Source organism: Sus scrofa, chromosome 13 (genome assembly GCF_054392235.1).
Source record: "Sus scrofa isolate SSC_HxYL_T2T_F1_AM1 chromosome 13, Sscrofa_HxYL_maternal_Yorkshire_Landrace_v2.0, whole genome shotgun sequence".
Lineage (NCBI taxonomy): Eukaryota > Metazoa > Chordata > Mammalia > Artiodactyla > Suidae > Sus > Sus scrofa.
In genome coordinates this window covers 31,917,239-31,944,991 of record NC_139395.1, presented here as the reverse complement: position 1 = coordinate 31,944,991, position 27,753 = coordinate 31,917,239, and the positions used below count along the sequence as shown (strand labels likewise).

Genomic DNA, 27,753 nt, shown 5'->3' with positions numbered 1-27,753 from the left:
GCCACGTCTTCGACCTACACCAGAGCTCATGGCAATGCTGGATCCTTAACCTACTGAGTGAGGCCAGGGATCAAACCTGCAATCTCATGGTTCCTAGTTGGATTCATTTCCACTGTGCCATGACGGGAACCTCTGAATCATTATTTTCATATTCTACTGCTAGTTCTGTCTCTATGTTATGTTCATATTTTTATGTATTGTTCTCAGTCACTGAAGCCCTTAAGAAAGACTGTGGCCTTTAGTGAATAATCAATGCCTTAGTATGAAGATGCATCAAATATGAATGAGTTAGCAAAGAAATCACAAAGCTTCTTTAAATGAATTTACCCAAACAAGCTCTAATGTGTTACATTCTAGAGACCTAAAGGAACTTGCAGGATATTCTTATGTTTATTATTTTAAGACTATTATCCTACTTTTGAAAATTTTTGGAGGATGAGAGAGACACAAGAAAGGTAAAGGTGTGAAAAATATGACCTGATTTTGAAAAGGGAGATACCAGGAGTTCCTGTTGTGGCTCAGTGTGTTAGGAACCCAACTAGTGTCCATGAGGACATGGGTTTGATCCCTGGCCCTGCCCAGTGGGTTGTGGTGTGGGTTACAGACATGGCTTGGGTCCTGTGTTCCTGTGGCTGTGGTGTAGGCCAGCAGCTGCAGCTCTGATTCAATCCCTAGCCTGAGAACTTTCATATGCCATGGATGTAACTCCTTAAAAAAAAAAAAAAAGGATCAGAGGGTTCAATAGATTTATGGATAGTTTTAGAACATCCCTAATCAATGATTGTGTATGTGTACATGTGTGGGGCTCAACTACGCAGGGAGGAGTTTGATTATGCGCTTCCATCAATGGCATGCTACTTATTTTAGTCTGTGCAAGGACCCTTTTTTGTTTCATTTCATCGTATGTCCTTTTTGCCTCCACTTCCAATGCTGTTTCACCTCTTAGACAGTCTGGTGTATTTAAGAAGTGTACTTCCTACTTTTCTTCAACAGGTTCATTTATATATTGGTGTAGCTTTGAAAATGTATGGTATTATGTATGTTTGTTTAAATTTATGTAGGTATAACTGAGATATAAATCAAATACCCTTTCATTTTTTTTCCACTCAATATAATGTTCTTAAGAACTATTTATGCACACTTGGTAAATGTGGTTTATTGCTCCTGACTATTGCAGTTTACATAGCATTCCATCACATACACTTGTCACATTTTACTTACCCCTTCTCTAGAGATGAATCTTGCTTTCGCGAACAATGCTAAAATGAACATCCTTGCACATGCCTCCTAAGGACCTGTTTGAGAGGTTCTCTGGAGTATATAACAGAAATGAATAATGCCAAATTTTTCATCATATTATCTGAACTAGTTAATACTCCCATCAACTGTCTATTAGGGTTCCCTTTTCTCATAACCTCTATGTGTTTGATATTATCCAGCTTTCTATTATTACCACTATTACTGGCATAAAGTTGAATTAGGATATTTCTTTCAGCATTTCTCTGATTAATGCTGAGATTGAGAATCTCTTAGTATGACTCTTAAGTCATTTGTGTTCCCCAGTTTTTGAAAGGAATCATATTGTTATGGACTGAATATTTATGACCCCTCCCCCATAATTTGTATGTTAAAACCCAGTCCCCAGTGTGGTGGTATTTGGAGATGGGGCCTTGGGGGGATAATTAGATCATGAGTATATAACTCTCATGATTGGGATCAGTGGCTTTATAAGGAGAGGCCAGGGATCAAGCTTGTTCACTTTACACAAGTGAGGACACAGTGAGAAATCTGCAACCCGGAAGAGGGCTCTTGTTAGAACATGAGTACACTGGCTCCCTAATCTCGGACTTCCAGCCTCCAGAACTGAGATAAGTTTCCGTTGTTTATAAGCCATCCAGTCTGTGGTACTTTGTTGTAGCAGCCAGAATTGAGACACGTATCCTCAGCCCATTTTTTTTTCTTTCTTTTTCTGATTTTCAAAAATTCCTTAGTATTTCTCTATATCCTGTGAATTATGGATGACTTGAATATCTTCTGCCAGCTGTCTGACAATTTTGTGTCCTTCGTTAAAGAAAATTCTTTAATTTTGATGTGGCCGAATCAATTCGTATTCTCTCTAATAGCTTATACTTTTTGGATTGTATATAAAAATTCTTTCCCACCCCAAGAATTTTCTTATATATATTCTACTCTTAACTTTATGGTTTTGTCTGTAATATACTTGGGGTTTTGTATGTGTTATAATATGGGTTTCACCTTATTTTTCTCCAGCTAGTAAGCCAATTTTCTTAACTGCATTTACTAAATAATCTAATTATATAATCTTTCTTCTACACATGTTGGAATATTTCATTGATCTCTTTTTCTCTTACTGAGCTAGTAACACATCTTAATAGTGATATGTTTTGTACTATATTTTGCTTGCTGGTAGGATAAGTCAGCCATCTTTGCACTTACTTATAAAAATTGTCTCAGCTTTTTGTGGAAATTTTTTTTCAAAAAAATTTAAAACTCAGTTTGTAAAGCTACCTCAAAAATACTAAGTATAAAGATTATTTCAAAATGGACCATACAATTCAATTAAAATCTAATGTCACAATAAAAAACTTCTCATCAAAGGTATCGATAGGAAAATTAATAGATGAGACAAGACTGGGAGAAAACATTCACAAAACAGATATATGACAAAGGACTTGTATATAGGATATATAAAGAATGCCTGTAATTTAATAATAAAAGGTAAACAGTCTTAAAAATGGTAAAATATTTAAACAGACCTGTCACAGAAATACTGAATTGCCCATAAGCCCATGGAAAAGTGCTCAAATTAGCTATTCATCAGAGAAATGCAAATAAAACTCACATGAGATACTATTACCCATCAGAATTGTTAAAATTAAAATAACTGACCAGAACAAATGTTGACAAAGGTGTGGAGCAACCACAAATTATTGGTGGGAATCTTAAGTGGTATAACCACTGTGGAAAAGATCTGAGAGCGTCTTACAAAACTAAACTCTAACTGAATACAACCCTATGTTATAGCAATTTCACTCCTAGGTATTTCACCCAAGAGAAATAAACCATGTGTTTACACAAGACTTACGTAAGAATGATCAGTTTTAATCATAATAGCGCCCAACAGGAAACAGTCCCCATCCGTCTAAGAATGGGTAAGTAAATTGTGGTAGAGCCATGCAATGGAATACCACTCAACAACAAAAAGGAAAAGATTACTGATACAAGAAATAATATGGATGATTCTAAGAACATTGTGTTGAGTGAATAAAACCTTATTCAAAGGAGTATATACTACATGGTTCTGTTTGTATAAAGTTCTAGAACAGGCAAATTTTTTTTTTATGGTGAGAAAAAATGAGAACAGTGTTGATTAGGAAGGGTAGTATTCTATATCTTGATAAAGGTCTTGGTTACAAATGTACATGCTTTGTCAAACTCAACGCTTGTCCATTTAAGATTTGTGCATTTCAGTGCATGTATAAAATGCATTTATGTGCATTTTTTCCCAAAAGAAAAAATGGAAATATTGAACTTTAGTTAATAACTGATATGCATATTAGTATATTAAATGAGGAATTGTTGAAATACATCCCCAAACTAAGATGAGTTGATGCATAGAAACAGATGGATAAATGATAAATATGAGATAAAGCAAGTCTCGTAAAATAGTAATGGTAGAATCTAGGTGGCAGGTATATGGGCGTTTGCTATAAAATTCTTTCAATTTGGCTATTTGAATAAATTGTTCATTGTTTTAGTCAAGGGTCTCTAGAGAAATTGAATCAATAGATATTTATTATAAGGAATTGGCTCATATGATTTTGGAGGATGAGAAGTCCTACTATCTGCTTTCTGCAAGGTGGAGACACAGGAAAGCCAGTGGTGTAGTTCTAGTCCATGTTGGAAAGCCTAACAACAAGGAGTGCCAGTGTGTTAAGTCCCCATCCAAAGGCAGGAGAAAACCAGTGTCTCAGCTCAAGCAGTCAGAAAGAGAAGGGGTGGGAAGGATTGGGGGCGGCGGTGGGGCGGTGAATTTAACCTTCCTCCACCTTTTGCTCCATTCAGGTCCTCAGTGAGCTGGGTGATGCCCACCTACCCTGGGGAAGGCCATCTGCTTTCTCACTTCACCAATTCACATGCTGATCTCTTCCAGAAACATCCCTACAGACACACCCAGAAATAATGCTTAACTGGATATCCAGGCAACCCATGCCCAGTCAAGTTGACATGTGAAGTTAGCCATTGTATTCCTTCTCTGGAGTTTTGATCATATGATTTTCAAATAATGACTGTTTTCTTCTATCCCCAGTTTTAGAGCACCTCTAACACTATGTTGAAATGGTGATGATAGCATGTATGGTGGCTGCTGTGAATTAGCTTGCTTAACATCTTATCCAACCTCACGTGGGTGGGTTTAACTGAGCAGGGTGCATGGAATGCGGCATTCAATTTTTCTGCTGTGGGTTATAGGAGAGACTACATGGTCTCATTGCAGTTGGAGTCAGCATTGTTGCAGAACTTCCTGGCTTAATAGACAGCTTCCAGATAATTTTTATCTCTCATCTTGAATAAAAATTTTGTAATGTTTGATATTCACAAAGTAATAAATGTATATTATATATGTAAATTATAATGTATAATAAACACTTGCATTGCACCCACAACTTAGCTTAAGAATTAGAATATTCTCAACGCTATTGATTCTGCCTGAGGGTTCTCCCCCCCTCACTTTGCCACATTGCCCACACCAGAGGTAGCCACTGTCTTAAATGAATTTTGTTTATAAAATGCTATTATCACAGTTGGGTTTGAATTTGCTTTCTTGTCTGTGGCTTATCTAAATGGCATCATTGTGCATGTTTTTGCTCGCTTTTGTATGTATATAGATATCACACTGTGTTTAGTCTTCTAGTTCTTGCTTTTTTCTAAGATTCATTTCTCTAGTCATTTATATCTGTAGTTCATTCAATTAGTAATGCTATAAAATACTCACTAGTGTGAATATTCCATTATTTATTTATCCTATCTCCTACTGATGGACATTTTAAACAATTCACTTATTTGCAAGGATCCTGTTATGAACATTCCAGTAACTGTACCCTGGTACATATGGGCAAGAGTTTCTCTAGGGTGTTACTCAAGCAAGGGATAATTGTATCCTAATATATAAATGCTCACATTTACAGGAAATATGCAAATTGCTCGCCACAGTTCTAACAATTTATTCTCCCATCAGAAGTACAGAAGTTTTCATTGCTTTCTATCCTTTGGGGCAGCACTATCAAATGTCTTAATTTTTGACAATCTAATCTGTTTAAAATGATGTCTTCTTATGATCTTAATTTGCATTTCTTCCATTGGTAATGCAGTTGATCATCTTTTCTTGTGTTTATTTGCTATATGTAATTCTTTTCCTTGTGAAATACCAGTTCATGTCTTTGTCCATTTTTTTTTGTTGATTTTTCTAATTGATTTGAGGAATTTGTTCTATATTCTAGGTATTAGTCCCTTGTCTAGTACATGCATTTGGAAATTTTTCCCATGTCTTTATGCACTGAATAGTGTTTTTCAATGAATAGATATTAATTTTAATGTAGAATTGTACAGTCCAGTCATTTTTGTCACTTGTTTAAGAAATTCTTCCCTACCTTTGAGTCATAAAGATATTCCATCAATAGGCCATTTTCAGGTTCTTTTCTAGTTTTGGATCAGAGTTATTCTGCCTTCTTTGAATGGGCTTGGAATAATATTTTACCTTTTATTCTCTGGAAGAATTTGTATATTTTAGTTTTTGAAAATTTGATAGACTCCTCCTGAAAAGAGATTTTGCTTCTGGGAAGATTTTAAAATTACTGATTCTGTTTTTTTTAATGCTTCTAGCACTGTTTAGGCTCTATTTCTTCTTGAATCAATCTTATTAAATTATATTTTTCTAGGGAGTTGTCCATTTTAGCTATTTTCAAATCATTAGCATAAAAATTGTCCATAATGCTGTTTTATTCTTGCTTTAATCTACTGAATCTGTCTATATGTTCATCTTTTTATACCTAATATTATTTATTTTTGCCCCTCTCCTCTGCTTTTCTCCTTGCTGAATATTACTAGGCTTTTGTCTTAATTTCATAGTCTTTTCAAAGAACCAACTTTTGACTTTTTGATCCTTTTCTTTGATCTGCGCTTGCTTTATCTTCCTTTTACTTTTTGGATTTGTTTTATTGCTTTTATCCCCTAAATTCTTAAGTTGGATGTCCAGCAAACTTAACTTCTGGCCTTCCCCACCCAATACAAGCATTTGGAACTCTTTCCTTCTGAGTAACAATTTTGTTTTAACCTACAAGTTTTGACATAACATTTTCATTATAATTTAGCTAGAAGTATTTTTTAATTTCCATTATTATTTTTAATCCTTTATATTTTATTTTTGATTTCTGTTTCATAAACTACTGCACTTTTTGTTCATATTTCTCTCCTTCTATTTGGAGTTTATTTTGCATTTTAAGTTCTTACACTGATGATTAGCTCAATACATTTCACTCTGTATTTCTGTTATAAGCATTTAAGAGTATATAGTCTCTCTAAATACAACTTTTGCAGTTTTCCACAAATTCAATTCAGGGTTTCCTCATGTTTCAAATTCTCATGATATGAATTCTTGTTATATGAATACCAAAGCAAGTATACTCAGTAATCTTTTTCTAATGGTAGATGTGGAAACCTTCACATTTCTTCATATGCCTAATGGGGTTTGCATCAGTTAAGGTTAAGTTCCAAAAGACCAGAAAGTGAAGCCCAGTCTGTTTAACAAAATGGTAATTTTAAAAAACCCATGTATAAATATATTTTAAGAGTGTTCTCAGGATTGGCTTAACCAAAGTGAATGAAGTCTGTAGGCTCTACTCATGTTTCTGGGCTGTGATTCCTCTCTATTGTCTGCAGCTTTAAACACACTTGCTCTAGGAAGGTCATCATAGATAGTAATTTCAGTCCAGAAATAGAAGAGCCAATTGGTAACATTGCAGTTACAAACAGGAGGATGAAAACCACTAAATAAAAAAATCCAAACAGAAAGAAGCATAAGTACCTGACTCTGTCACGAGGCTGCAGAATCCTTGTGATTCTTGGGTGCATTAAAAAAAACAAAAACAAATCATAGGAATTATTCTTGAAACCTACTGTATCTAAAATAGGTAAACAACAAGGACTTACTGTATAGCACAGTATCTTGTAATAACCTATAATGGAAAATAATCTGAAGAAGAATATATATTTAATGTGTATGTGTAACTGTTCACTTATTCAACTAACACAATATTGTAAGGTGTGTTAACTATACTCCAATAAATTTTTTTTTTATTTTCCCACTGTACAGCAAGGGGGTCAGGTTATCCTTACATGTATACATTGCAATTACAGTTTTTCCCCCACCCTTTCTTCTGTTGCAACATGAGTATCTAGACATAGTTCTCAATGCTATTCAGCAGGATCTCCATGTAAATCTATTCTAGGTTGTGTCTGATAAGCCCAAGCTCCCGATCCCTCCCACTTTTTTTTTTAAAAAATAAAAAAGCCACCAAAGAATAGATATATCTAAATATCTATTATATCTGAATCAATATAAATGAATAAATATATGATCTGCTGTTTACCTGGAATTAACACATTATAAATCAACTATACTTCATTTAAAAATAAATAAAAATTTAAAAAGGAAAAAGACAATTCAGTCTTTAAAAGCCACTATCTGTAAGATTTTCCATTACTTGTTGCCAAATGCAGTCCTGACTGAAAGCAGTTGAAAAGCACATACTAGGGAGATAGACTCAAATTGTCTCGATCCATGGCTCAGTGGGTCAGAGCTATCACCCACCACCTGAGTGCTGGCCAGGAGGTGGGATGGGCATGGAGTTTTTAGACTAGGCTTATCAAACCATACTAGGTGGATGCTAGAGATATTTTATATTTAGGACTTCCAGGAGGTCAGATCTTTTTCCTGAAATCTAGGAAAAGAAAACAAAGATTTGGGAATATAATTGATGCCTAAAGTTTAGAATTTTTTCCCTGAAGGAGTGGCTGTGCCTGTGGAGCCATGTGTGAAGAGTATAAATGAGATTGGAGAGGGTCAATAACTCTGTTTGGTTGGCCTCTAGGTCATTTAACTGCGGTTCATCGGGCACAAGAAGACAGGCGAAATAAGATACAGGGTGGCTACAGCTTACAAAATTTTCTGCCCCATGTCTAAGTAATGACTCTGCAGTTCACGTAAATTGGAGATTTTACATTGATCACACAGCTGTAATTGACTACTTGACTGTCTTTTCTATGCAGAAATGGCTGTGTTCATCCCATTGAGTGGAATAAAATGATTATCTGCACTCTTGTTGCATAATAGTTATTCCATAAATAAAACATGATTCCACAGTCCTTTAAGGGGAGCTAAAGTACTAACATTTATTTTGAAATAAAAGTGAGGCACTTGTAAAGCCTTTCTATATAAAATCCTTTAAGCCATTTAAATAATTAGAGTAGCATTTCTAAATTTACCTTTTGATAAGTTATAGTTAATATAAGGCTGAGACAAGTAAATAATAGCTTAGTTAAAGGATGCAGAAGAAATATTGAACCAGAAATCTCTTCTCTTGCTGCTCAGAATGATTGTGAAAATGGCAACAACTCTTTACCTCTTCCAGTGTTCATTCCTTTACAAAGTGACATATCACTTCTCCCATCAAAGTAGGAGTCGAGAGCCTACTTATGGCAGTTTTATTATATAGGCCCCCAATTCTCTGACATTCCTTTCATTCAACAGATATGTTCATTTTCATTGAATGTAGGTGGTAAGGGCTTGTCAGAAGTGATGCTGTACCAGTTTCTGGGCCAAACTTTAAACTAGTGGCTTGCATTTCCTGTCTTTTAGGATCCATCTCCCATGATGTAAGAAATGTAACCCACCCTCTGAGAGTCTTACCTGGAGAGAAATTTGCCAGCCATGTGACAGAGCCATTTTGGAAGCAGACCCTCAAGCCTTAGTCTAGCTGTCCGGCTGACATCTAGTGGAGCAGAGATGAGTTGTCCCCACTGAGCCCTGACCAAATGGCAGATTGGTGAGCAAAGTAAATGATTGTTTGAGGTGGTTTGTTTTATCGAAGTAGATAACTAGAATATTGCCCTTGAATGGGATCTGGTTGTGTATTTTGCTTTGGGCAGTAAAATGTGGGAGAAGCGATATATAACCTACACCTAAACTTAAAAGGACCTTGGGAGCTTCTGATTCCATCTTGGTGCCTTGCTTTTGGAGCCTGTTGGAAGATCAGGGATATGTGCCCAGATGCTCTTTGCCCTAGCCAATAGCCACCCTTCCTCCAGAAATGCGAGACCATCGTGGACCAGGCAGCCTCCCATTAACTGACTACGGCTGTATGAGCAAGCTAGTCAGGATCCAAAAGCCTGGTTCAGACCAGAGCATCTTGAATGTTCCTCTTACTAGAATAGTTTTGGCCTCTGTCATGAATACAATGTTGTGGAGAGGCAGCATATCACCCCATCGGGCCTCTCTCCCTGTGGTGCTGAACGCCAACCATGATGCATGCCTCTGAGGTAGTGACGTGAGGATATATGTAAGGAAAAATGATAAAGGAAGGAGAAAGAATATTTGGGGGTGGCAAACTGAAGTAGTAACTTTGAATAACTATTAATATAAGAATGAATTTTCAAAACAGAATACACAGGCAGTGGGATGCAATAGTGCACTGAAAATAAGTGAACTAAAACTACATGTTTTAAGAGAAAAATCTCACAAACACAATGATGAGTGAAAAAAGCAACTTGGGTGGCACACTGAAGCATTTTTCTATTAGGCATCCAAAGTTTTTCAGCAGTTGGACTTAGAATTGAACACTGATATTTGGGTAAGATGCATGGAAAGGTAGTGATCATAGTTTATGTGATAGTTGAAATGCAGATTTTATCATTTATGTAAGAGCATTTTCAATGTTTCATCGAACTTATTTATATAAAAATAAAATTTGCACCTAATACACTATCTCTCACAATCACTGAGCTGTTGATGTTTTAAGAGACAGTAATTCTTGACAAAACTGGGATGTATACAAATAGGCATATCAAAGCTGTTAGACTTCAGCTTTAATTCCATCAATTTTATGAACATTACTCAGAACTTGGCTGCATGAAAAGATTTTCAGAAATTTTATTTGGTGTAATTATTTCATATATTCAAAATATACTTGTCCTCTGGTTCCAAGGCCTCAGGCTTTGCTCACAGGGTTTAGTTTACTTCCAGCTCAATCAGTGCTCTGGGAACTGGAGTACAACAGGGCACATGCCTAATTGTTCCTGAGATTCCTGTCACAGAGGCTGACACAGGCATAAAACTTGGTTCGTACTTAACCTGCAGATTGCTTCTGATATTGTGACTTTCACTTTGCCAATGAGTTCTGAAGATCTCCAAAACTCTGATTACACTAGCTCAGGGCCCACCTCTCCGGAAAATGAGTACCACCCCGACTTGCCAATTTCCACATCTGGTCTGTGATTGGATGTCAGCCCTGTTGAAAACTGCTCAGTGGTTCACTTTCTTCCTCTGCAGTTTTATTTTTGCTTTCACTGTAGATTAGATTAGATTACTGCCTGTGAGGGATGCATACATCCACATTTTTAGACCTGTGACTTTGCAGTGCTTCCCACTGTCGGAGGAATATCTTCTTTGCCCCCACACCCAACAGGTTCACCTAGGTGACTTGGGTGACATTAGTTGAGGTTGCTTATATGGTTGAGTTTGTTCTCTTACTCTTTTGTCATTGCTCTGGGAAGAATTTGTGCTCCAGAGGTGGAATGTATCTGAACCTACCCATGTCTGAGGCAGAGCCATCCTAGCTGGCTTGCACACCTTGGACAAAAATAAATGTTGCTGAAAGTAGGATTTGGGGAGTTGTTACACAGCAAAAACTGACTTATGTAGGTTTCAGGTTGAGTGAGTCAGAGTTGTGTAGTTCCAAGTAGTCCATAATCTAAGTAATGTTGGTAAATCAACAAATAACTATGACAGCTGTTTTACAATATTAGAATAAATTGAGAGTTCCCAGTGTGGCTCAGCGGAAGTGAATCTGACTAGCATCCATAAGGATGCAGGTTCGATCCCTGGCCTCACTCATTGGGTTAAGGATCAGGCATTGCTGTGAGCTGTGGTATAGGTTGCAGACGTGGCTTGGATCCCGGGTTGCTGTGGCTGTGGTATAGGCCAGAAGCTACGGCTCCGATTGTACCCCTAGCCTGGGAACCTTCATATACTGCAGGGGTGGCCCTAAAATTTTTTTTTATGAATAAAATGAGTTGAAAACATCCTGTAGACCTAATAAGTATCCTGTTTCCTCTTTTAATACAGCTTTTAATATAATGTGAATTTGAATTTCTCCTTTGATGTTCATAGGTATTCTGTTTCTTTTCTGTTGTCAATGTTCATAGGTATTCTGTTTCTTTTCTGTTGTCAATGTTCATAGGTATTCTGTTTCTTTTCTGTTGTCAATGTGTAATTTTCAAACACTTAAAAACATAATTCCCATACAAATATAGAACAAACACATCAACAATTTAGTCAACTCATTAATGAGGGAACAAGTAAGGTAGTAAAACTGGTTCTAAAAGCATATGAGAGACCAGTTTTTTCTAGACATTAAGAAAAAGATTGTTAAAATAAGGTTGCTAGGCTGTGTACAAAACTGGCTAATGTTCTACAGGGCAACAAAACCTTAACCATTGAGGTCTTCTTTTCTGTTGGACTGTGGAAATAAATGAAGATCAACCACATAAGCAAAGCTTATTGTTTAAATCTTGCTGTAGCAAGGGAGTCAGCCATTATCAATTGCACTTTATAATGACAAGCAGAAGAGGAGGAAAGCTTTATAGGGGAAAAAAGAGAAAACTTCATCTGTGCCCTGATGGAGGCTTTTAGCATGGAGGAGGCCATAGGTAGGCTAAATAGGATTGGTTGGGGCGTATATTTGGATGTCTCTGGTTGGTCTTAAGTTGGAAGCAGGGACAAAAATTAGAAAGCTGTCACTTATTGTCCTAGCCATTTTGGGCTGACCATTACAGTGGTTGTTGTTTGGCTTCCTGAATTGTTATTGGAGATCGTAGTCTTCTTACAAGTTCGACTTAAATATGTCTGGCTTCCTGGGCTGGTTCCTGCGAGTTGTGTGTCAGAGTTCTATTTTTATATATGGTTTAGCTGCTGTCCATTTGTGTATTCAGTTTCTTAGTACAGAATTCTTCAAATTAACATGTAACTTCACAATGGTTGACATCCATTCAAATAATAACTTTTAAGTCAAATATAGGTATATTCATCTAGAAAATTAAAGTGTCCTTTGTGTAGGCCTATTAAACAAAATTCTAGTATGACATTGAAAAGATCTCCCATTTTAAAGTCATACTTGGAGTTCCCTTTGTAGCTCAGCAGTAACGAATCTGACTGGCATCTTTGAGGATGAGAGTTCAATCCCTGGCCTCGCTTAGTGGGCATTGCTGTGAGCTATGGTGCAGGTCACAAATGTGGCTCAGATCTAGCATTGCTGTGTTTGTGATGTAGGCTGGTGGTTTTAGCTCTGATTTGACCCCTAGTCTCCATATGCTGCATGTGTGGCCCTCAAAAGTAAAATTATTTCCAAATTTTGGATAATGCCTTTCTTATCATTGTATATTAGGGAAGAACAGATATAGGAAGTTGTGAGTAATACATACAGTTCTGGAAATAGTAGAAACTAGACAGGAACTGTAGAGAAGCACTGTAATTATATCATCATAAATTTAATCCAGGAGGAAATGACAATATTAGAAAGATTTATGTCACAGTTTGAGCAGCATTCTCTAATCTGCTTTATCCAGGGTAAGACTTTTGTTTTTAAAACTTTGGTTTTCTCCATTAGTCAAGCTCTTGATTGGTTCACAATCCAATAGTCCATTTTTCTCCTTGCATCTTAACAGTAATCACTTCCCACAATATGTCATTCAGTGAACTAGAAAAATAAAGATTTATTTCGTAGACTCTCTTGATAAGTAATCCAAGGAAAACCAGACACACATTCTCTTTGGTCTTGAAATGCCCCCTTTTCCCTACCAGAGAGAGCATCTGGGATAATCGTATCCAGCTTTGCAGGTTTTTGGCCAAACTTCTAAAATTCTCAAATTCCTTACTGGCAGGTAGCCAGAACCTACTAATTCACCTGTGTTTGATAATAAGATAAATATTTCTTTTTCAAAAACATAAAATGGACAGCATTTCATGCCTTCTTTTGGATGTTTCTGGTGTTATGTTACCTTTTTTTATGTGTAAACTTGTTAATTCTGATAGGCATTCAACTATGAACCAGTATTTCACAAGTCTAATAGGAAAAAAGATTTCAAAATATTGTATAAATTTAAGTATAAATTAAGTGATTTCAAATATGAGAAAAAAAATCTATATTCATACTTAAAATTCTCTTTGAAGTAACCTTTCTCAAATATTATTACTATGTAGTTTACTAATTCCTATAGTGTCATTTGTGGCCAAAATATCAACCACTGGATGTCCAGTAGATGTCAGTGCATCTCCACACTGAAGTGATTGGTAGAGTATCCGTATGGTGATTTAAAAAAAAAGAAAGAAAAAAAAAATCTGCATGAGAGGTCCCACCTAGCGTCCATCTTGTTGTCATAAGAGATGATACAATGAGGCCAACTTCCTGTTATTTTCCATACAGAACAAGCTCAAATTGCTTTTATCATTGGCTGATTGACATCTGCAAAATCTGGTCTCCATAACCACTTGCTTTCTTGCTTGCTTGTAGATGATCTCTTGTTAAGCATGGCCTTCTATAATTGAACTTGGAGAGGTAATCAATGCTTTGTTTTGCTGCATTAAATTAATGACACAGAATAAAACTGAATGCCAGGATTTGGTGACACACAAATAAATCTGACTCTCAATCATCTTACTCATTTGTAATGGACCATTACTCACATGATTGGTTGCAGCCATACTGCCTACTGTCACTTTTTCTGAAACCACTTACACTCAATGGTCTCCTCCTAACTCAGGCTCAGAGTATGTGTAGAACACACGGTATGTGTAGTACCATAGAGTCATATGTTCTTGGCTTCACATGAGTAGGTGTTTAATTAGAATCACCTAGGTGTGGTCTCAGGTACTCGTGTAGGTGATAACTATGAGTTCAGTTTGTGTGGGAATAATTCAGACTGGCAGTCTCTGAATCCTGTCTGGTTGAGACACAGGTGCATTTGCCAAAGGATGCTCTGAAGAACAATGGTCATGTAGGACTGACCAGATGATATCAGAAGTCTAATAGAGGATCCTTAAAGGATTCCATGGAATACTCTTCAGAAACCAAAATCAAATATATTTCTCTAATGCAGAACTTCCAGCACCTTTAGTCTTGTTGTGTGCATTAGGAATATCCAAGAAGGGATTTCAGTATGCAGAGTTCACCACTTTTTTCTAAACCTTAGAATAATTATTTGACAGCGTATCTAGCCAAACTGGTTGATTTCACAATGTGAAGACGAAAAGACTTATGGATTGTAATGAGATAATTGTCTCATATTCCTTTTTCATCTTTTTTTCTCCTTCCTCCTCATGCATTGAGAACATATTATATGTCAGGCACTATGTGGGAACAATGCAATAATGCAGATACCACTAGAGGAAAAGGAATTTTTACTAGGGCTTAGTTTCTCCAAGAACGTGTAATCTTTGGATCTCAGTACATTTTATGTTTAGAAGGTTTCAAAGTCTGCAAACCACCTGGAAGAGGCACCAGGCATTGTCACTGGACACACTCTCATTAGGAAAGGAAATATCTCCCCTTGCTTTCCAAAGAATCCTTTCAACTTGCATTGAAATCCTTTCATGAGGGATTGATGTGAAAGAGATTTATTCAACAGGAATCTAATAGACAAATTCAGGCTTGTTGGCATGACAGAGGCAAATGTTTGAAACAGAATTAAGTAATCTAAAGAGACTGCTTAAAAAAATCCTAAGAAGGGATGTTAGAAGCAAGAGCCAGGGTGAAAATGCAGAGAATTTAGATCCTGCCTGGAGCCTGACGTATCGAGTGGGAAGCAAGGCCTTAAGGCTGAGAGGAAGGTTCCATGTTTGATGCTTCTCTCAGGTGAGCGATGACAAGAGTTCTTAAAATGCTCACTGAGACTTGAATGAGGCAGACATCAGGCTGCTAAATATAGATGCTGCTGGGCTAAAGCTGGGCCTCTCTTCTCCTGGGAATGTTTGCGTGCTGGGTACCACCTGCCTTCCCTCAGATCATGAATTTACCTCCAGAGTCCTGTCCTGGGGATTGAGAAATTTTCCCTCCTGTATGTACACACTTGCTTACCTCGTATCACAGATTTCTAGCATTTTCTCATAGGACTGAGAAGTTCAAGAGAAGGCTGGGGTTGGGGGGTGCAGAGCAGGAGTCAAGTCCTGACACCGTCTTTGGGAGGATATTTGAAAGATGGCTAAATCATTAGAGTGGACTGTGTCAAGTGGGCTGTCTTGGTCTTCATCTAGTGGCCATGAGATGTGAAGCATAAAGTGAAGGCTTTGATAACCATTCATGTATAAACCTCATTTCATCAGCTTGAAATAAAAAGCAAAATCACTTTTAAAAACTTTCCTTGAAATTTTGATATATGTACAAAAATTGGGACATAAGTGTAAATCTTGAAATTGCATAAACTGAAATATACCATTTTATCTAGATCAAGAAATGAAACATCATCAGGGCCCCAAAAGTCCACCTGGGTCCCCTTGCACTCATTATTTCATGCCAGGAGCAACCACAATCTAACTTATAATAGCACAGATTCATTTTGCCTAAATGGCATCTTGCAATCTGTGTGCCTTTGTATGTGGTCTCTTGCATTAAGCATTTTATTTGTGAGGTTCATCTTTACTGTGGATTGCTCATTCCCATTGGTGCAGAAAGTCTTATTGTAAATTGTTTGCCATTTATTCACCTGTTCTACTATTGAAGGGCATTGCAGCAGTTTCAGTTGGAGGTGATTGAAACACTGCTGATAGGTCATTCTTACACGTAATTTTTAGAGAATATATAAATGGGATACATTTCATTAAATATTCAAATCTACTGGCACAGAGCCAGTGGGATCTTACTAAGAAAGTCCACCATTCTCTCTCAGAACCCATTCCTAAGACAAGTCCAAGGAAAGTAAAGGCTCAATTTAGATTTCCCACTGTTCTAATGAGCACCCTCAGGATTCTCTGTTGATTTTTGCTGCCACCTGGCCTTTGCCAGCACCACATTAAATATGTCTCTACAACTTGACACTTAAGAAGGAGGGGGCCTTGGGGTTGCTCACATTTCTCCTAGAGTGCTCCTTGAGCCCCCTGACAATTAACAGATTTAAAAAAGCACATGTAAGGGGGGGGAACCATATATTTGCCATCAGCTCTAAGCTTTGCAAAGCTAAGACATTTTCTAACAGAATAATGGGCACCTGTTTTACATTTGTATAATTAAATGGGGGAGTTTGTACCATGGCCCAGAGGTAAGAAACCCAGCTAATATCCATTAGGATGCGGGTGATATAGCTTAGCTGTGAGCTGTGATGTAGGCTGCAGACATGGCTTGGATCCCATGTTGCTGTTATCTGTGGTGTAGGCCAGCTGCTATAGCTCCGATGGACCCCTAGCATGCAAACTTCCATATGCCGCAGGCGCGGCCCTAAAAGACAAAAAAAAAAAAAAAAAAAAAAAAAAAAAAATGGAAAAAAGAAAAATTTTCACCAGGTTGATCTAATATTGAATGATAAAAAGCAAGCTGCAAAAGGATATATATGTGTAAAATTTAAAACCCCAAGAAACATTGATATGTTTTATTGGCAACTGTTTAAAATATAATCCTGAGAGTGGAACATATCAGTCTTAAGATGGCGGTGATCTCCAGAAAGGGGTGGCTATAGTGGGATTTGGGGAGAGACATTAATGTGTTTGTGACATTTTTTTCAGAGCGATTGAAAGCAAGTATAGCAAAATATTCATGTCCTTTAAATTCTGGCTTTAGTTTCATGGATGGTTGTTATATTAGTGTGTGAACTTCCATTTATGTTTGAAAGATTTCATAATTTTTAAATTAAATTTTTTCCATATACACTTAAGCAAAACAGTGTAAATAGCGTGAACCTAATCATGTGCCAAAAAGTGAAAAGAAAGGGTATTAAAAAGCTAATCATAAAAGATACTAAAAGGTGTACCAACTAGAAATGACTGTAGTACTTTTTATGATTTGTGGGTGGTGTGTATGTGAGAGAGAGAGTAGGTGTGTTTTTCTTAATATCCTTTTATTTTCCTGATTATTGAAGGAATCTGAAATATCCCAGTGTGGCATAAAACATTATTTTGAGCTGAAGACAGACATTTGAGAATCAACAGATGCAAAAAGAGGGTTTGTCTGACTCCAGCCCTCCTTTTTTGCCTAAAAGTACAATCTTTCAAAAGAATTCAATTGCAGTAAATCCCCTTTCTAGGGAGGTTTCCTGTGCTGGGGAAATTGGGAAGCTGGCACTGGGATGAGAAACTGCAAAAACATTGTTGCAAAATCATCATACCTCCCCATCTATTCTTTTAAAATCCTCTTTATCTTTCCCCAGAGTCATTCATTTTTTTCCTAAGGGCCCTTCCTCCTCCTCTTCTGTTAAGATGGTATTATAAGCCCCAAATTCTAACTGCTTCTTTGAGCCACATTTTCTCTAAGTTCCTATGTGCTTATAAAAATACACTTTGTCTTTTCTCTGATTAGTCTGCCTTTTGTGTTTAGTTTGCATACCCCAATTATTAAACATAAGTGAGTAAAGTAGAAGTTTTTTGCAGACATTATCTAATTATTTACCTATTAACTAGGGTAGGGAAGAGTGGAAAATAGTTAAAAAAAAAAAAAAGAGGGAGAGAGACAGAAATCTGGTACAGAACCTGTGCATATTTGCCAAGCTCAGGGCTGGGTGGGCACCAGTTCCTTGCAGTGCCTTAGCCCTGTGGGAAGTGAAGTTTACCTCTGTTTCTGTCCGCCTGACTCAAACCCCCTTGGGCTGTAGGTCCAAGTAGTTTCCTTCCATGAAAACTGAGGTTCAGCTCTGCTTGTTCCAAGCTGCCATGGTGCTTAGAACTGGCCACAAAAATCCATCCATCTCAACTAGGGAATTTTACTGACCACTTCTCAGGTACTAGTGGAGGCAATCTTGTTTAAAGAAGGCCTGGCTTTATTTGAGCTTCTTATTTGCATCTGAGCTGTGCTTCCCAAATTTCAAGAAAACATTGTCAGAAGAGGGAACTAGGTTGCAAATAGGACTGACAAAGTGAGAATGGGCTACTTGGTGGAAGGGGTCATTGGTCGGGATAAAGGATGCCTGGAGGTAAACCTGTAGCACACAGAGCTCTGAATCAGCTATCCCAGATCACCTGTGGACTCCCTACCCTCAGCTGATGCTGCCTGCCTGCTGTTGTGTGTGAGGATCTCTCCTTGAAGGTCTCTGCTTTCTGGGATCTCCCTTTCATCTGTCAGTACAATCATTCCTTTCCCCTATCCCCTAGCAGTGCTATCCAAACCTTAATGTGCATACAGATCACTTGGGAATCTAGGTAGATCTGACACAGCAGGTCTGGGCTTGGGCCTGAGGTGCTGCATCCCTAACTAGCTCGCAGATGATCCCAAGGCTTCTGGTTCGTAGAACCTGGAGTAGTGAAGCACCTGTACCACTTATTCAGTTTTTAAAATGAATACCTGTGGCATCAGTTGGGTTTTTTTTTGCCAGAGAGGAAAGCAGGAAAAGAAGAAAATGAACACCTATCGAGCACCTATTCTGTGCCAGACACTGTTAGCTCATTTAATATTCATCTGCTTCTTTCTTCAGTTTTTGCTTAAGCAGGGCCTTCTGCATGGGAAAGGCCAGCCCCAGCTTTCTGTCCACTGAATATGGAACTATCTTTCAACTCAGTCTGGCAATCTTGTATTCAACAGATCTGTTCCTGAAAGGAATGAAATATATGCTGATTAATCCAGTATCTAACATTCAGTTATAGCAAGGCATTGTAGGGAAGGAAGAATATTTTCCTTTATTCTTTTAGGTTAAGTGAGGTTTGCAAATTAAACTTACAAAAGATAGATTAACAGGAGAAAAAGCATAGTTTTTTTTCTTCTTTTTTTAATAGCTACACCTGTGGCATATGGCAGTTCCCAGGCTAGGGGTCGAATTGGAGCTGCAACTGAGGTCTATGCCACAGCTACAGCAACAGGGGATTGTAGCTGCATCTGTGACCTACACTTCAGCCTGTGACAACATTGGATCCTTAACCTACTGCACAAAGCCAGGGATCCAACCCTCATCCTCACAGAGACAATGTCAGGTCCTTAATCCACTGAGCCACAATGGGAGCTCCAAGCATACACATTTTATTCAATTTTATGTGCATAGAGGTTCACACACACACAAAAGAAGTGAAAACCAAAGAAGTGGTTAAACTTAGAAGCTTATATACCATTTTAACAAAAGGTGATAAATTGCGGAAAAATCCCAAGCAAGACAAGGGAAAGGGGAAGTTTGGGCTTCCAGGAGTGGTAGATTATGGGAATGTATTTACGTATGGGGAAACTAATTGGAAGATAGGTTTATTTTAGTAAGCTTGTTTATGCAGATTCATCGTGGTACTTAAATTCCTGTTTTTCCTTATGGCCATGAGACTCCCCTGGAGAGGTGATTTATGACAGTTCTCCTTTATCAGAAGTTTCTATTTTTAGTCAGGTAAGGGAAGATTTGAGAAGGTGTCTTTCTGCATCTGTTCTCAATTGTCTGGAGCTCAAAATGACCCATATGCCAAAATGGCCTATTTTGGAGTGTCTTATTCTGATCCTCTTAAGCACTGAATTAAAGTTATTTTAGAGGAATAAGTGAATCCCTAAACAACAATCATGGCAAGTAGATATTATCACCCAACTTTATAGGTGAAGAAGCTGAGAATCAGAGTTTAAGTGACATGTCCAAGATCACACAGTGAAGAGTGGAGATAGCATTCAACTTTGTGATCATGGTACCTCAAGCTTCAAAAATTTAAAAAGCCAAATTATGAAAAAGTTTTAAGAGGTGGTTTAAAAAATACTCCTTGTTGCTGAGTTCCATTTCCTTATCTATGCTGGTACTGGAAACTTCAGTATGTACTTGTTTATTTTATTTTTATTTTTAGATACAAACTCCTTTGAGACCAGATGCTCAGTTTGAATGTAATAATATATTTTACCTTAATTGTTCACAGTACAGAGTGTATCCCAGCAACACTTGGTAGCAAGGCAAACTTGAGAAGCAGCAGAATAACTTCTGGCACCTCTTTGCCCTTTTGATATCTCTCCTCTTTCTTCCATATCATTTCCTGAACTGGGTGTCCAGTTTCCTCATTATCATCTTATACCCATTAGGATGTATATTATCAAGAAGATGAGAGATAAATGCTGGTAAAGATGTGGCTAAAAGGTAACTCTTGTGCCCTGTTGGTGAGAATGTAAACTGGTGCAGCCACTGTGCAGAACAGTACAAAGGAGTTTCAAAAAACAAAAAATAGAACTACCAAATGATCCAACAGTCCTACTTCTAGTATATATCCAAAGGAAATGAAATAACTATGTCAAAGGTCGAAGAAGTGTCTGCACTACCATGTTCATTGCAACATTATTCACAGTAGCCAAGGTGTTGAAACAACCAACATGTTCATCCTTGGGTGAGTTGAATAAAGAAAATGTAGTAGATGTATATAATCAGTATTATTCAGCCATGAGGAAGAAGAAAACTGCCATTTGTGACAACATGCATGAACTTTGAAGACATTGTTCTAGGTGAAAAAATCTAGACAGAGAAAAGCAAATGTGCATGGTATCGATTATATGGGAATCTATTTTTTTTTTTTTGTCTTTTTTTGCTATTTCTTGGGCCGCTCCTGCAGCATGTGGAGGTTCCCAGGCTAGGGGTCGAATCGGAGCTGTAGCCGCCAGTCTACACCAGAGCCACAGCAACGCGGGATCTGAGCCGCATCTGTGACCTACACCACAGCTCACGGCAACGCCGGATCGTTAACCCACTGAGCAAGGGCAGGAACTGAACCCGCAACCTCATGGTTCCTAGTCGGATTCGTTAACCACTGCGCCATGACGGGAACTCCTATATGTGGAATCTAAACTTTTTTTTTAAAGTCGAACTCAGAAATGGAGTAGAATGGTGGTTTCTAGGAACTGGAGGTTGTAAAAATAGAGGAAGTTAGTAAAAAGGTACAAACTTCCAGTTATAAGATGAATAAGCTCTGAAGATCTAATGTATAGCATGGTGAACCATTAGTGACATAACACTGTATGGTATAATTGAAATTTGCTAAGTAAAGTGCAAGTATTCTCACCTCCCCAAAAAGTATATATGTGAGGTAAGAGATGTGTTACCTAACTTGGTGGCAGTGATGGAAATCTTTTCACAGTATAAACTTATATCTAATCATCACATTGTACACTTATATATATTACAACTTTGTCAGTAAAGATGAAATAACTACAGTTAAGGAATAGCTACAACAGCAGTGTTAGCTAAATGAGCTGGTAGTTGTATTAATTTGATTTGATAATTATTTTGCAATGTGTATATATACTGCAAGCCATCACATTTATACTCTATAAATACATACAGTTTTGTAAGTTATTCCTGAATAAAGCTTTAAAAACTTTGAAGAAGATAATGTCCAGGAAATATTAATATTTTAGGTGTGATATTGACATTGGGGTTAAATAAAAATGTTTTTATGTATTAGAAATGCATATGGAAATATTAAAATTTTTTATATTTTTAAAAGTTTTATTGAAGTGTAGTTGATTTATAATTTTGTCTGTACAGCAGTGTGATTCAGTTATACATTTTGCATATCCATTCTTTTTCAGATTCTTTTCCCATACAGAATATTGAGTAGAGTTTCCTATGCTATATAGCAGGTCCCCATTGACTGTCCATTCTGTATACTGTAGTGTGCATATGCCAATCACAAACTCTGAATCCATCCCTCCTCCCCCATCTTTCCCCTTTGTTAACCATAAGTTAGTTTTCACAGTCTGTGACTGTTCTGTAAATAAGTTCATTTGTATCATTTAAAAAATTCCACATATAAAGTGAGATCCTATGGTATTTGTCTTTCTCTTTCTGACTTCATTTAGTATGAGAATCTTTAGTTGAAATCATGTTGCTGCAAATGGATTTATTTCATTCTTTTTTATGGCAGAGTAGTATTCAATTGTATTTATGTATGTACCACATCTTCTTTATCCATCCTAAATATCCTAAATGTCCTTCTGTCTGTGGACATCTAAGTTGTTTCCATATCTTAGCTGTTGTGAGTAGTGCTGCAATGAAAATAGAGGTGCATTTATCTTTTGTCCAGATGTATACCCAATACCGGGATTGTTGGATCATATGATAGTTATCTTTTTAGTTTTCTAAGGAACCTCCATACTGTTTTCCATAGTGATTGTACCAATTTACATTACACCAGCAGTGTAGAAGCATTCCCCTTTCTCTACACCCTCCCCAGCATTTGTTGTTTGTAGTCTTTTTGATGGTGACCATTCTGACCAATTTCAGGTGACACTTTATTGTAATTTTGATTTGTATTTCTTGAGTAATGTTGAGCATCTTCTTAATGTGGATTTTGTCCATCTGTATGTCTTCTTTGGTGTAATATCTATTTAGATATTCTGCCCATTTTTAATTGTTTTTTTTTTTCATATTGAGCTGCATGAGTTGTTTGAATATTTTGAGGATTAATCCCTAATCAGTCACTTCATTTACAGATCTCCCATTCTGAGGGTTGTCTTTTCATTTCATTTATGGCTTCCTTTGGTGTGCAAAAGGTTTTAAGTTTAATAAAGCCCCATTTGTTTATTTTTATTTTTGTTATTCTAGGAGGTGGATCCAAAAAGATAACTGCTTCAATTATGTCAAAGAGCATTCTGCTTATACTTTCTTCTAAGAATTTTATAGTATCTGTGTAGTATCTGGTCTTATAGATAGATTTTTAATCTATTTTGAGTTTATTTTTGTATATGGTGTTAGAGAATGTTCTAGTTTCATTCTTTTACATGTATCTGTCCAATTTTCCCAGCAACCCTTTTTGAAGAGACTGTCTTTTCTCCATTGTATGTTCTTGCCTACTTTGTCATATATTAATTGACCGTAAGTGGGTGGGTTTATTTCTGGGCTTTTTATCCTGTTCCATTGATCTATGTGTCTGTTTGTGCACCAGTACTATACTGGTTTGATGACTGTAACTTTGTAGTATAGTCTGAAGTCAGGGAGCCTGATTCCTCCACCTCTGTTTTTTTTTTTTTTTTTTTTTTTTTTTTTTTTTTCCTGTGATTACTTTGGCTGTTTAGGGTCTTTTATGTTTCCATAAAATTCTAAAATTTTTTTGTTCTAGTTCTGTGAAAAATGTAGTTTGATAGGGATTGTATTGAACCTGTAGATTGTCTTAGGTAGTATAATCATTCCGACAATATTGATTCTTCCAATCCAAGAACATGGTATTTCTTTCTGTTTTGGTCATCTTCAATTTCTTTCATCATAGACTTACAGTTTTCAGAGCACAGGTCTTTTGCCTCCTTAGCAGGTTTATTCCTAGGTATTTTATTCTTTTTTGATGTGATGTTGAATGGGGTTATATCATTAATTTCTCTGTCTCATTTTTTTGTTGTTATTTTGTATTCTTCAACTGTACTGAATTCATTGATGAGCTCTAGTAGTTTTCTGGTACCATCTTTAGGATTTTCTTTCTATGTATAGTATCTTATCTGCAAAGAATGAAAGTTTTATTTTTCCAATTTGAATTACTTTTGTTTCTTTTTCTTCTCTGATTACTGTGTCTAGGACTTCTAAAACTATGTTGAATAGAAGTGGCAAGAGTGGAGATTCTTGTCTTGTTCTTGATCTTAAAAGAAAGTGATGATCATTGTACAACTATAAATGTAATAAATTCATTGAATAATAAAAAAAACTAAAAAAAGAAATCTTTTCCTGTTGAGTATGATGTTAACTGTGGGATTGTCATATATGGGCTTTATTATTTTGAGGTAGATTCCCTCTCCATTTTCTGGATAGTTTTTTCATAAGTGGGTGTTGACTTTTGTAAAAGATTTTTCTGCATCTATTGTGAAGATTATATATTTTTTCCCCTTCAGTTTGTTAATGTGATGAAGCACTTTGATTGATTTGAGGGTATTGAATAATCCTTGCATTCCTGGGCTAAATCCCAGTTGATCATGGCATATGATCCTTTCAATATATTGTTGGATTCAGTTTGCTAGTATTTTGTTAAGAATTTTTGTATCTATGTTCATCAATGATATTGGCCTGTAATTTTCTTTTTTTTTTTTGGGATATCTGTGTCTGACTTGGTATCAGGGATGGTGACCTCATTGAATGAGCTTGAGAGTATTGCTTCCTCTGCAGTTTTTTGGAAGAGCTTCAGAAGGATAGGTGTCAACTTTTCTCCAAGTGTTTGTTAGAATTTGCCTATGATGCCATCTGGTCCTGGAATTTTGTTTGTTGGAAGTTCTAAAATCACTGTTTCAATGTCAGTGTTTGTTATTGGTGTGTTCCTGTTTTCTATTTTTTCCTGGTTCAGTCTTGGAAAGTTGTACCTTTCTAAGAAGTTATCCATTTTGTCTAGGTTGTCTGTTTTACTGGCATGTAATTGTTTGTAGTAGTCTCTTATGATCCTTTGTATTTCTGTGGTGTGAGTTTTAATTTCTCCCTTTTTATTTATAATTTTTATTTGAGCCTTTTCCTTTTTTCTTAAGGAATCAGATAAAGCTTTATTAATTTTGTTTACCTCACCATCTTTTAGTTTCGGTTTTGTTTCTGTTTCATTTATTTCTGCTCTGATCTTTATGATTTCTTTCCTCCTACTAACTTTGGGTTGTGTTTATTCTTTCTTTAGGTGCTTTAGGTGTAAGTTTAGGTCATTTACTTGAGATTTTTCTTGTTTCCTGAGGTAAAATTCTATTGTTATAAACATCCCTCTATTTGTTTCTAGGTATTTTTTGATTTCCTTTTTGATTTCTTTAGTGATCCATTGGTTGTTTAGTAGTATATTGTTTAGCCTCCACGTGTTTTTTTTTTTTTTTAAAACCTTTGTTTTCTTGTAATTGATTTCTAGTCTTATCATGTTGTGGTTGGAAAAGATGCTTGATATGATCTAAGTTTTCTGAAATTTACCAGGGCTTGATTTGCCGCCCAAGATGTGATCTGTTCTAGAGAAAGTTCCATGTGCACTTGAGAAGAATGTGTATTTTGCTGCTTTAATGTCCAGTAAATAACAATTAAATCTATCTGATCTAATGTATCATGTAAGGCATGTGTTTCCTTATTGATTTTAAGTGTAGATGATCTGTCCATTGATGAAAGTGGAGTGTTAAAAGTCCCCCACTATTATTGTGTCATTTTGATTTCTCCTCTCATGGCTGTTAGCAGGTGCCTTATATATTGAGGTATGCCTATGTTGGGTGCATATATTTTTGTAATTTTTATATCTTCTTCCTGGATTGATCTCTTAATCCTCATGTAGTGTCCTTCTTTGTATCTTGTAAGATTCTTTATTTTAAAGTCTCTTTCGTCTGATATGAATGTTGTTACTTTAGCTTTCTTTTGATTTCCATTTGCATGGAATATCATTTTCCATCTCCTCACTTTCAGTCCATATGTGTCCCTAAATCTGTAATGATTCTATTATATATAGCATATATATGCATCTTATTTTTCTATCCATTCAGCCAGTCTGTGTCTTTTGGTTGGACCATTTAATCCATTTTCATTCAAGATAATTATCTATATGTGTGTTCTTACTGCCATTTAGTTAATCGTTTTGGATTTATATTTGTGGGATTTTCTTCCCTTTCTCTTTTCTTTTCTTCCTTTGTGATTTGATGACTGTTTAGTGTTGTCTTTGAGTTGCTTTTTCTTTTTTGTGCGTGTATTATAGTTTTTTGGTTTGTGGTTCCTAATGAGGTTTTGATAAGGCAGTCTCATGCACACTCTCTCTCATGTGTGGTTCCACCCCCCCATAGATAGCTTATATATATGATTGTTTTAAGTTGCTGATTTCTTAATTTCAAATGCATTTTCAGTATCCTGCATTTGTGCTCTCCTCTTCTCATGACTACTGGTTTTAATATCATGTTTATATGTGGATGATTTCCTACCTTTCCTTTATGTTTGCCTTTACTGGCGAGCTTCCCCACTTGTGATTTTCTTGTTTCTAGTTGTGACCTTTTCTTTTTTGACTAGAGAAGTTCCTTTAGCATTTGTTGTAAAGCTGGTTTGGTGGTTCTGAATTCTCTTAGCTTTTGCTTCTTTGTAAAGCTTTCGATTTCTCCATCAAGTCTGAATGAGAGCATTGCTTGGTAGGTTTTGCTCTTTCATCACTTTGAATGTATCATGCCACTCCCTTCAGGTCTGCAGAATTTCTGCTGAAAAATCATCTGATAACCTTATGGGGATTCCCTTGTATGTTATTTTTTTCTTCTCCCTTGTTGCTTGTAATAATCTTTATTTGTATTTAATTTTTGTCATTTTAATTAATGTGTGTCTTGGCATGTTACTTCTTGGGTTTATCCTGTATGGGACTGTTTGTTCTTCCTGAAATTCAGTGAGTGTCTCTTTTCTCATGTTAGGGAAGTTTTTGACTATATAGTCTTTTCAAATATTTTCTCAGGCCCTTTGTCTTTTATCCTTTTGAAAGCTCCTATAATGCTAATGCTAGTTTGTTTAATGTTGTCCCAGATATCTCTGAGACTGTCCTCCTTTCTTTTTATTCTTTTTTCTTTATCTGTTCTGCAGCAGTGATTTCCAGCACTGTTTCTTCCAGCTCACATATTACTTCTTCTGCCAAAGTTATTCTGCTATTTATTCCTTCTAGTCTATTTTTTCATTGTAATTACTGTATTATTAATCTGTTTGTTTTTTAAATCTTCTAGGTCTTTGTTAGAATAATGACGATAAAAAGAAAAATTAACCAGTGGGACTTAACTAAACTCAAATGCTTTTGCACAGAAAAGTAAACCATTAAAAAATGAAAATACAGCCCAAATAATGGGAGAAAATCTTGGCAGATTATGCAACTGAAAAGGACTTGATCTCCAAAATATACAAACAACTCGTACAACTCAACAATAACAAAAACCCAATTGATAAATGGACCGAAGACCTAAATAGACATTTCTCCAAAGAAGATATTTGGATAGCAGTAGTCACATGGAAATATGCTCAATATCACTAATTATTAGATAAATGCAAATCAAAACTATGATCTGGTACCACCTCACACAAGTCTGAGTGGCTGTTATTAATAAGTCTACAAATAACAAATATCAGAAAGGGTGTGGAGAAAAGGGAACCCTCCTTCAGTGTTGGTGGGGACATAAATTTTTACAACTACTATGAAAAACAGTATGAAGGCTCCTCAGAAAACTAAAAAGAGAACTACCATATGATTCAGCAGTCCCACTCCTGGGCATATATTCAGACAAAACATGTACCCCTGTGTTCATTGCAGCACTGTTCACGATAGCCAAGATATGGAAACAACCTAAATGTCCATTGATAGAGGAATGGTTTAAGAATACTACTCAGCTG

The 27,753-nt window shown here is 36.5% G+C and overlaps 1 protein-coding gene across 8 annotated transcripts in view; it reads left to right on the top strand.

Annotated features, from left to right (window-relative positions):
• The window catches only part of GADL1 (glutamate decarboxylase like 1), a 345,574-nt gene that overhangs the window by 65,930 nt on the left and 251,891 nt on the right, over nucleotides 1–27,753 (top strand). For 4 of the 8 annotated variants that reach the window (XM_084987314.1, XM_084987308.1, XM_084987309.1 and 1 more), the window contains one exon: nucleotides 8,936–9,122. The exons of the other annotated variants lie outside the window; for them this stretch is intronic. The gene's annotated coding sequence lies outside the window, so the exon portion shown is untranslated. The remainder of the gene's footprint in view (nucleotides 1–8,935; nucleotides 9,123–27,753) is intronic. 8 annotated transcript variants of the gene reach the window in all.